The 11,632-nt window shown below is 45.3% G+C and overlaps 1 protein-coding gene across 8 annotated transcripts in view; it reads right to left on the bottom strand.

Annotated features, from left to right (window-relative positions):
- LOC143036187 (cysteine-rich protein 2-binding protein-like) overlaps positions 1-3,495 on the bottom strand; it is a 106,476-nt gene extending 102,981 nt beyond the window's left edge. For 2 of the 8 annotated variants that reach the window (XM_076204554.1, XM_076203471.1), the window contains exon 1: positions 3,339-3,491. The gene's annotated coding sequence lies outside the window, so the exon portion shown is untranslated. Of the gene's footprint in view, positions 1-2,997 lie in introns of all 8 variants that reach the window. The other 6 variants (XM_076204463.1, XM_076203761.1, XM_076203841.1 and 3 more) reach the window with 5 other exon arrangements.
- Between the last annotated feature and the right edge of the window lie 8,137 nt (positions 3,496-11,632).

Raw genomic sequence — 11,632 nt, forward strand, 5'->3', positions numbered from 1 at the left:
TTGTATATTGGGCTTATGATGGCTTGTTTTAGTAGTGCTGGGATCTCTCCTTTGTCAAAGGAGGCTAGCCACAATATATGGATTGGGACTGCCAAGACCTCGCTGCATTTTAGGAGTAGGATTGCCGGAACGCCGTCTGGTCCAGCGGCCGAGTTAATCCTGAGCTCCTTTATTGCCTTTTTGATGTCCCCTACTGTCACTTGAATATCGGTAAGCTGGTTCAGGTTCGTAGTCACCTGGTTGAAAAAGGTTGTGGGATCGAGGATTTCCATCTGTGTCTTTGGTATGCTGAACACACTTGTATTGGTGTGCCAGCATCTGGCAGGTTTCCTGTGGGGCATCTGTTATGGTGCCTTTTTCAGTCACTAGGGGCCCAATCTGTGACTTGGTTTTGAGGAATTTCTTACAGTAGCTGTAGGAGAATTTCGGGTTATGCCTTATGTTTTCTATAGCTTGGTATTCCTCTGTTCTTCTCTGCTCCTCGTGTGAGTGTTTGATTTTCTGCTCCATGTCCTCTATTTTTGAGGAGATTGAGAGCCTTTGGGTCTCATTGCTACTTTTAATGAGTTTTAGGTTGAGGTTGGCACGCTTTCGCATGAGGATTTTCCTGCCGCGCGGGATGGAGTACCTGCGATCCTTTTTGTTGCTTTTTCATGGCACATAGGCAGTACACACCTCCAGCAAAATCCTCAATAGTGTGTTGAGAGTGGTGTTGGGGTCAGTTTCCTGCAGTGCCAGCTTCCAGTCAATCTTCCTGAGATCCTGTTGTAACTGTTCCCAGTCTACCTTCTGACTGAAGAAGTTGAAGCTGGTGAAGGGTGTCATGTCCGGAGGAGTCAGGGATTCCTGCGGTGTCATACTTTTGATGTAAGTTGTGTTGATGTGGATTATATTGTGGTCAGAGAAGATTGTTTTCTCTGACCTGCAATTGCTGACCGACTCTTGATTATTGGTAAAAAAGAGGTCCAGTATGTTGTTCCTTCTAGTCAGCTCCATTATATGCTGGTTTAGGAACAGTTTGTCAGCGGTCTCTAGAAAGAGTTTGGCTTGGGCTTGGTCTTCTAGACTGCCCCCACTGGTTCTGCCATCAGGCCAGCATATAAAGGGGAAGTTGAAGTCACAACACATGATGATATCTGTCATGGCATGTGGGGTCGTCTCCAGCACTACGTTCAGTTTTTCCAAAGCTTTCGAGAAGCTTTCGAGATTGCACTGAGGTGGGTAGTAGCAATTTACATTGATTAGATTTATGTTGGTGATATGTAAGGCTAAGAGTTCTATCACCCCGTTTGAGTGGGATAATAGTGTCTTGGTGTGGGCGGCTAGATCAAGCCTGAGGTAGACCATTGCACCACCATGGCCTCTTCCTTCTCTGTCAGCTCTAAATGGGGTGTAGTTGGTTATTCCTATCTCAGAGTCTTTTACGTCGGTAGCCAGGTGAGTCTCCGTTAGGGCAATGAACATTGGGTCCTCTTCTAGCGTTAGTTCCTTCAGGAAGGAGACTTTGCTTCTGTTGCTTTTAGGGTAGAGGCCCTGTATGTTACCCATTAGGATGGACTCTAGTTGGTGTGAACGACGAGTGCCCAGGGGAATGCCAGATGGGCCTGAAGTGGTGGCCAGTTCCTGTGACTTCCTTGCATCAGGGAGGATAGTATTAAGCCCTGGGACTCTACAGCTTTGGTCAGCGTGTTCATGGTGGTCTGTAGAGCTGTCGCTATCTCTAACGTTTGTGTGTGTGTTTGATGGGGAGCCTGTGAGTGTCCCTGGAGCTGCCTTGTGTCTGGTATAAGAACATAAGAATAAAGGAGACTGCAAAAGACCATAAGGCCTACACTAGGCAGCTCCGTATCCATCACCACCTGTCGTCCCCATCCATAAAGTTGTCTAATCGTTTTTTAAAACAACTGAGTTTCAGCGCTTACTACATGGTTACTAAGTTTATTCCATTCATCGACCACCCTATTAGTAAACCAATTCTTGCCTATTTCCTTCTTAAATCTAAATTTGTCCAGTTTATACCCATTACTGCGAGTCCTGCCCTGTTGTTTTATTATGACCTTGTTTGCATCACCCTTGTTATAGCCTTTGATCCACTTGAACACTTCTATTAGATCACCCTGCACTCTGCGTCTTTCCAGAGAGTGTAAGTTTAGGTGCCTAAGCTTCTCTTCGTAAGGTAAATTTCCGAGTCCTTGTATCATTTTGGTCATTCTTCTCTGTACTGATTCTAGTAAATTTATGTCCATTCTGTAGGACGGAGACCAAAACTGTACCGCATAGTATTTCCTGGTTTGCTCCCCAGGTTACCAGGTTTTTTGTTGTTGGTGTTTGATTGTGCAACTTGGGTTTTTGCGTCATATGGTTTCCACGTCCCTTTGACATGCGTGAATTTGCAAGACTTGACTCGGCATATGCTGTGCCTTACAGAATTCTTACACATGAGTGGGTGGAACCGAGGGCATTTATCCTTTCCTAATTTCCAACCACGACCATCCCGAGTACCATGCGTCAAAAGCTTGTGGCATGGTTTGGGGTGTCTGTAGTTGCATTCCTTGCCCAAGTTGCCATGTCTGCATTGGCCCTTCTTATAGTATCTGCAGATGGGGGTTTCCTTGCCCTGGTCCTTGAGCCCGTTCTGAGGGGGGTTGGCTGGGCTTAGACATATAGTTGGGTTTGCCTGAGGGGGTTGGGTGGGGGCAGGTGGTTAGTTTGCATTAGGATACGCTAGGTTAGGATATGTTAAGGTATAGTAGGTTATTTTGAGTTAGGTTTGATATTGTCAACTTAAGTCAGATAGTCCATCTGAAGAATTTTGACTGTCACCCCAAAATAGCCCACCTGAAGAATTATCACCCTCACCCTGTAGACTTGCATGTCAAAGTCAAATGACAATTTTTCAGGTGATCCAATTATTGTGATGAAGAACTTGAAATTAGAAATGCTGTGTACAGGCAATGAAATAACACTACTGATAAAATAAAAATAAATAAACCTGACCTGCCTGGGAAGAATTTGCTCTTCAGCCTTCACGTAAACGAAAAATACCAAATAACGTGGCTAATTTTATCTATGCGAAATGAAAGAATAACGAACATGATTTAATAAAAACAAAGGAACAGTGGCATATAAGCAAATGTGAAGTCTTATGCTGAATATGAGTCCGTCATTTAATTCTTTTCTTAATCTGCTGACTGCTTGCCTGCTTTCGACTTTGTTTACCAGTTATAGTTTCCCTTGTATCGGCGTATTTATTATCATACTTCTTTGTTATCTATGCAATGGCATTTGCCAGTGACATTCACCAGTACAATACTTTTTCATAGCAGAATATTTCTTACATTCTGTTGGAAATTCCCAACCCCCGTTGGTAGTTTCTTCACTGTTTTCACTATCACTGTCGATTTTAACTTTACCTCCACTGGCGCCATAAACACACTGAGGTTAGCAAAGTATATCTACATGTATAGAGAAGTCTCGGGAGAGTTGTTTTGAGTCGACGAGACGTGATTACCTACTAGTAAAAACTCTACTTGTTACAGTATACCATACATGTATGAACGACTTTTTATTCCCTTACAAGGGGGAAAAAATTGTACAAAAAAAATATATATATACCCACCCCATCCATTTCATTCCCACCCATAGAGGTGGAATGGATGAGGATGAAATGGGTGGGGTGGGTATATGCATTTTGACTTTGGCTACCCCCCTGGTACAGGAGGAAAAGCCCTTGGTATGTAGAATAGAATAGAAAAATTAGAATTAAGGTATTCAAGTTGTATCATAATAAGTAGTTTAGAGTGCTTAGTGTATAGGATCAGGTTAAATTTATTAGTAAACATTTTGAGGGGGACAATCATCTCGAAATAACGAATTATACAGTTTTCCACTTTCCATTTAGATAAAGTGGATTTTAATATTTCTTTATCTAGACGTCGGAAAGTAGGTGTTCTGACATTCGCCCCTATACCTATTCCCCAATGCATGAACTCTCGAAGAGTTAGAGTGAGCACCGACGTCTCAAACGACTGTCCCACATGAGAGTACTTGGATTTGTGTAACCATTACCTATAACCTCACATACTGCAACATCGCCTTTGGGAAACTACATCGCAACACACATACGAACATACATACACTCACGCCCCTAAGATCTTCCTTCACGTGACCAAACCGTGAAATACTCTGAATCCAAACAACATCTCTTCCTATGGAGTGATGCTACTGTGGTGAAGAGAAAGAGGTTTTGGTGAGTTCGTCTCCTTTATTATAAGGTACGAGTGAACTGATTTTACATGCGGCGGGAGCCGATATATATACCGCGTGGGTAGTCACCCATGGTAGGTAATTACATAATTGCACTGGATTAGGTTAGGTCGGGTCAAGCAGGGTCGCACTGTCAGAGAAGATTCAGGTCGCGAGCGACATCACGCGCGTCCCATGCCATGTGATCATCGTGGTGTGTACAACATTCCCCTCTCAAAATTGCCTTGGCTTCAGAAGGCGTCCTGCCCGTGAGAATTTGGTGGGCCGAGTGTCGAGGTGTGCCGGTTTTAGGCGGTCGATAGAGACCCATCCTGGCCTGCCGGAGATGGAGATGCGGAAAGTCTTGTCCTTACGTTCAAGGACAAGACGGGGGGCCAGTGTAGGGACGGGTGAGTGGTGGGGTGTGAGCGTCCGTCCTCAGAAAAACGTGCGTCGAAGTGTGGATGTGTTTTGGGAGGTATTCCTTCACCTTCCGGTGATATGTCGGCACACATGGGGCGAATTTGCCGACAGTGCGTCGCAGCTGCTGAAGGCTCTCGGGAGAACCCTGTGGAGAGAAGAATTCTGTGGGCACGACGAGGGTTTGGCCGAGGACCATCTGTGCTGGAGACACGTTGAGGTCGTCCTTGATGGCTGTCCGAAGGCCAAGGAGTATCCATGGTAGTTGGGGTAGCCAGGAGCCGTTGTTGCAGCGTGCCATAAGAGATGCTTTGAGTGAGCGGTGGGTTCGCTCGACCATGCCGTTGGCTGCAGGGTTGTAGGAGGTAGTGTGGTGGACTGTAGTACCCAGGAATTCAACGAGAGAGTCCTACAACCGCGACGTGAAGCAAGTTCCTCGGTCGGAGGTGACGTGTTCCGGGAGGCCAAATCTGGCTATCCATCCACTGAGAAAGGCTGTACAAAGGATTACAAAGGCGGAGCATGCCGACAGGAGACCTTTTGATCCATATCTAGGTCGGATGCGAAAAAAAATCATATTAATAATAAAATAATAAATAAAAACTATAATAATGTAAATAACAAATAAAATACATAAATAAATGCATAGGTATAGTTAAATAATAAACAAACAGGTAAATAGTAAATGATAATAAATTGACATATAACTAATAATAAATGAAAATCAGACAGACAAATGATAACAAAACAAAAGCAAATAATATAAGATAAATTATAATCATTACAGCATCTTACTTAGGTATTTATCTAACTGATTCTTAAAGCTTCGAACTGAACTACATTGCACTACCTGTGCAGGAAGTTTATTCCATTCATTTACTACACGGTTGGCAAAGTTGTTTCTACCTACTTCCAAATTGAATCTATTTCCGGATAGTTTGAGACCATTGTTTCTTGTCTGATTCTCATTCAATGTGAAAATTTTGTCACTTTTGATGTTGTCAATTCCCTTTAAAATCTTAAAGACCTGTATCAAGTCACCTCTGAGTCTACGCTTTTTTAGGGAAAACAGATTCATGTGTTTTAGTCGATTTTCGTATGATTTATTTTTGATATTTGGAATCAGTTTTGTGGCTCGCCGTTGTACTTTTTCCAGTCTGTCAATGTCTTTAATGAGATTCGGTGACCATACAGACACAGCATATTCCAAATGTGGACGAACTAACGATTTATATAGCTTGTTAATGAGTGATGGACTTTTGAAATCAAAAGATCGCGCAATGAGTCCCAGAATCTTATTTGCTTTCTCAGAGGCTGAAATACACTGCTTGGATGATTTGAGGTCGTTACTGATAATTACGCCGAGATCTTTTTCACTATCCACTTTTGTTAACGAATTACCAAATAACTTGTAATCGTACTTACTGTTATTTTTACCTATGTGCATTACCTTGCATTTACTTGTGTTAAATTTCATTAGCCACTTTTCAGACCATTGCTGTAATTGATCTAAATCTTCTTGAATATCTAATTGGTTTGAGTGATCATTTGCCACTCCGCACAGTTTTGTATCATCAGCAAATTTGGAAACAGTAGATTTTAGTTCATGGTCTATATCATTTATATACTATGAATAGAAGTGGCCCAAGAACGGAACCCTGAGGAACTCCACTTGCAACACTTTTCCATCCAGAAGTTTTTCCATTTAAAACAACTCTCTGTTTTCGACCATTCAACCAATTACTAGTCCAAACTAATAGGCTACCACTTATTCCATGCAAAACTAATTTAGTAAGTAGTCTTTCGTGTGGGACGGTATCAAAAGCTTTTGCAAAGTCTAGATATATTAAATCTATATTGTTTCTTTTGTCATAATTCGAGATAACTGTGTTGTAGAATTCTAGTAAGTTAGTCACGCAAGAACGTTTCCGTCTGAAACCATGCTGGCTATCATTTATCAAACGGTTACTTTCTAAATGATGTTCGATAGCATCTCTGATGATAGTTTCCATTATTTTTCCTACGATTGAAGTCAAACTTATAGGCCTATAGTTATTTGGTTTCTTTTTGTCACCTTTTTTTTAATATGGGAGTAACGTTAGCTAGCTTCCATTCTCTTGGGACATCTCCGGATATGATGGATTTCTTGAAAATAATTTCTAATGGAACAACAATCTCATTTTTTATTTCCTTTAAGATTCTTGGATGCCAACCGTCAGGCCCTGGTGTTTTAAACTTTGAGTTTGTCTATACACCTTTTAATTTTTTCTTATGTTATATTTACCGTAGTGAGTAAGTTTACCCTAGACTTTTCACAGGTTTCAGTTTGGAATTCACTTTGAGGTGTTTCGTTTACGAATACCGAGCTAAAATAATTGTTTAAGATATTACACATTCCTTCATTTGAATATTCAAGTTGACCGTCAGCAGATAATAGTGGACCAATGTGATTCCGAACAACCTTTTTATCTCTAATGTAACTATAGAATTCTTTGGGATTCTCTTTGGATTTATCAGCGATTTTCATTTCGTATTGTCGTTTTCTTTTTCTTATTGTCTTTTTTAAATCTCTCTGTATTGATACATAACTTTCATAGTCATTAGATGTACCCGAGCACTTATATTTCTTATAAGCCTGTCTCTTTTTAGCAATACTTTTTTCAGTTTCTTTGTCGAGCCACTTTGGGCGAGCCTGATTTGGGGGACGTCTGTCCTTAAAAGGAATGTAAGTTTGAATCATCTTAGTGAGCGTATTTTGAAATATTTCCCACATCTGATCTACAGGCCTTTCGTTTAATTTTGCCTCCCAATCTGTAAGCTGAAGCTCCTGACGTAGTCCTATGAACTGAGCTTTACTGAAATCGGGTATTTTAGAAACACAAGTATCTATTCTAAAATTGTTTAGGAGTTTGAATCTAACTAAGTTGTGATCGCTATTTGCAACAGATTCACCGACTTCTACATCAGTTACCATGCTTTCGCGGCTAGTGATCAAAAGATCGAGTAAGTTTCCATATCTTGTGGGCTCTTTTACATGCTGAATTAAGTAATTGTCACCAAGAAAATCGATCAAGCGACTACCTATATGGCCATGTTCAAGGGTCATCCAATCAATGTCAGTAAAATTGAAATCACCCATTATCAACAAATCCCGGTTGCAGAAACTAGACAGTTCTTGAAATAACAGTTGGTCGTCTGCTAATGATAATGTCTTTGGCCTATATATTACACCTATATTCATTTTTTGTCCATTTGTTTGGGTTAACTCAACCCACAAACTATCATATGCATCCTGTTTCACTTTCTCTAAAACACAAGCATGAACATTGTAGTAGTGCAGGATGAGGCGGTACTATCCTTCATGGGGATGGCCTCCAGCCAGCGGGTCGATCTATTAATGACGGAGAGGAGGTAACGATGGCCTTCCGACGGGGGGAGTGGGCCGACGACGTAGACATTAATATGTGCGAAGCGTCGTCGGGGCCGATGGAATGATCCGATGCCTGGTTCAGTGTGGCGATAAATTTTGCTTTGCTGGCAGGCGATGCAGGATCTAGCCCACTCCTTTGCGTCCTTGGAGATGCTATGCTAGATGAATTTCTGCTTCAGGAGCTTAGCAGTGACGCGCCCTGAAGGGTGAGACAGGCCGTGTATAAAATTGAACACGACGTCGGAAGGCGGCTGCGATGAGGGGTCGTGGGCGACCGTTTACTGTGTCGCAGAGGATGGTGTGGTTGTCGTGAAAAGGAACGTCTTGCCACTTAAAGGATGTGATGGATGTCCTGCAGGCAAGTGTTTCAGGATCCTCCCGTTGCTCTCTGGCGATAGCTGCGTAGTCGAGGCCGAGTTGAACTGCGTCGATGGCTATTCGGGAGAGGGCTTCTGCGACGGGGTTCTTTGTACCAGGGACGTGCCTGATGGCGTAATTGAACTCGGTGATGGCGGAGAGGTGGCGACGCTGTCTGGCAGACCAAGCGTCTTTTGTTTCATGAAGGCGTGCACCAGAGGTTGATGGTCGGTGTTGATGATAAATGAGGAGCCTTCGAGGAAATGGCGAAAGTGGCGGGCGGCGTGGTGGATGGTGAGGAGCTCTCTGTCGAAGGTGCTGTAGTTGAGCTCGACCTTGGAGAGTTTCCTGCTGAAGAAACCGAGGGGTGTAGATCTGCCATGGAGTATTTGTTCAAGCGCACCCCTATGGCGAGATTGCTGGCGTCCGTTGACAGTTGTAGCTGGGCACCTGGTGCAGGGAAGGAGAGGGTGGTGGCACGGACAAGGATTTTTTTTTTTTTCCGTTGACGAAGGCAGCTTTCATGGCGGGGTTCCACAGGAGGTCCTTCGGTTTTCCGTGAAGGGCGTTATAGAGTGGGTGCAGCGTTTGAGCGATGTTAGGAAGGAAAAGGTGGTAGAAGTTGACCATCCCAATAAATTCCTGCAGGGCTTTGATGGTAGTAGGTTTGGGAAATTTGTCAACTGCGGCGACTTTATCCTGCAGGGGACGAACGCCATCAGGAGAGATGAGGTGTACCAAAAATGGGACAGACTTTTTCCCGAAGCTGCATTTGTCAAAGTGGACAACGAGGTCGTTGTCCTAGAGACACTCGAGAATGGTCCGCAGGTCTTGGAGATGCTGGTCAGGCGAGTTGGAGATCGTCGACGCAGCAGACGCAGAAGTCGAGGTCGCCGAGGATGCCGTCCATTAGACGCTGGAAGGTAGCACCTGAGTTTTGCAAACCGAAGCAGGAGTAATTAAAAGTGTACGTCCCGAAGGGGGTGCTGATGGCGGTGTTCGGGATGTCTCTGTATGTACCGGAACTTGGTAGTAGCCCTTCAAGAGGTCCAGTGTCGAAAAGATCTTGGCGCCGTTGAGGTATGTGGTGACGTCGGCGATGTTTGGGAGTGGGTAGTGGTCAGGTTCCATCATCATGTTCAGCTGCCGGTAGTCTCCACAGGGGCGCCAGGAACTTTTTTTTTTTTTTTTTTATGAGGTGGAGAGGGGAGGACCAAGGGCTGGAGGCCTTTTGGCAGAAGCCTAGTCTCTCCATCTCTTGGAAGGTTTTCTTGGGGACGGCGAGTTTCTCGGGCGGTAGGCGGCGGTATTTGGTATGTTTAGCTGGCGTCTGTGGTGTCTGTCACAGCTCAGGCTTGAAGATCTCGGGGAATTCCGTGAGCAGGTGGGCGTAGGGCATTCTAGTGTCGATGGCGACGACCGTGGTTGGCTGTGACGCGATTTGCAGGGGCGTCGAGGCGGATGCGGTTGCGCAGACTAAGCGGCTGTTGGTGACGTCGATCAGTAACCTGTAATGAGCGAGAAAGTCAGCACCGAGGAGGGGCGTCTTGACGTCTGCCAGGATGAAGTTCCAGGAGTAGTGGCGACTCCCAAAGGTGAGGTGCAGGCGTTTCCACCCGTAGGTGGCTATGGTAGTGCCGTTAGCGGCGACGAGCCTAACGCCAACGTCCTTGGGGACCCGGCGTTCTGCAGCAGATGCAGGAAATAGGGACCTGTAAGCACCAGTGTCGACAAGGAAACGACGTTTAGAGGACTTGTCGTTGATGAAGAGGCCCGCTGCGCCTGTAGAGGCCACCGTGATGGACGGAGGCCCTTTTAGGCGTTTTTATCCAGGTACATCCTGGTTGGCATTTCTTGGCGAAGGCGCCGAATCTTGTGTGGTAGTAGCACAAGTGCAGAGGGGCGGTGGTCCGGCGTCGCTGCCTTTGCTGGTGTTGTTGGTGCCTGTTGGCTGGCGATACTGCTGCTGCGGAGATTTCGCCCGTGACATCGTCAGCAACACAGACATCCTGACTCATTGAGCGGCGGCGTGGGCGTCGACGAGATGGTCCGCCTTCCGTGAAACTTCGTCAGTGGTCATTTCCTTGGCGTTGCCAAGGGCGGATCGGACGGGCGCTGGGAGGCGCATGAGCCACAATTGACGAAGCATATCGACGTTCCTGTTGGTTCCGTTGGCTGTGGGTGGGAGGCGGGCGATGGACATCATCTCTAAGTATTCTGTACTTGGTTTAATGTCCCCCAGTGGCTGTTGGGAGAGTTGGAGGATTTTTGCGACTCTGGAGGCTGCTGACGGCGTGAATTCCTGAAGCAGGTATTGTTTCAGAACGTCATACTGGATAATGCCGTCGTGTTGATCGAGCCATTGGGAGATAAATGGGAGCACATCCCCGGGGATCGCCTTGAGAACATAGTCTGCCTTCGTTTGGGACGCACTGATATTCCACAGGCGGAACTGGATCTCCCTCCGGCGAAACCAGGAGGGAACGTCGACCGTGGAAAAAGGTGGCACCTTCAGGAAAACGGCGTTGACGGTGTTGGTAGCGGGCAGCGTGGCGTCGGGGGTGGCAGAGGTAGATGGGTCCATTGTCGCTCCGAATGGTCACCAGTGTAGCGATGCTACTGTGGTGAAGAGAAAGAGATTTTGGTGAGTTCGTCTCCTTTATTGTAAGGTACGAGTGAACTAATTTTACATGCGGCGGAAGCCGATATATATACCGCGTGGGTTGTCACCCGTGGTGCATAATTATGTGAGGCGGCGGATGATCTCTTTCGTCGTCGGGCGATTTCTTTCTCTCCACCATGAGGAGACTACAAAGAGGCCTCTCAGCCAAGCTCGGACAAGCTTGGGATCACGAGCCGACCCCATATCCCATATATCTGCCAGAAGATTCTAAACAACTCGAAGTCACCCCAAGCACAGGTCATAGGTCACCGCTACGGTCGCCACTTTACGTTTTGGCAACACCAAGAGTGCCACCCTTCTGCATGTTTCTTATTGGATACCCTTTCATAAAGAACGCCCATTTTTCCATGATGTAAAATTTTAGCATGGAAGATCTGGCACCTCCAGAGCTTTCCTGGGAGCAGCCAGCTTCGGTTTGTATTAGAATAGGTCCAGCAATAAACGGGAAAACCAATCCTCGTTTGACCCAAACCCACTCCAACAATTACACAATTGCA

The sequence above is a fragment of the Oratosquilla oratoria genome, chromosome 1 (genome assembly GCF_046742065.1).
Source record: "Oratosquilla oratoria isolate Oo_2021 chromosome 1, ASM4674206v1, whole genome shotgun sequence".
Taxonomy (NCBI): domain Eukaryota; kingdom Metazoa; phylum Arthropoda; class Malacostraca; order Stomatopoda; family Squillidae; genus Oratosquilla; species Oratosquilla oratoria.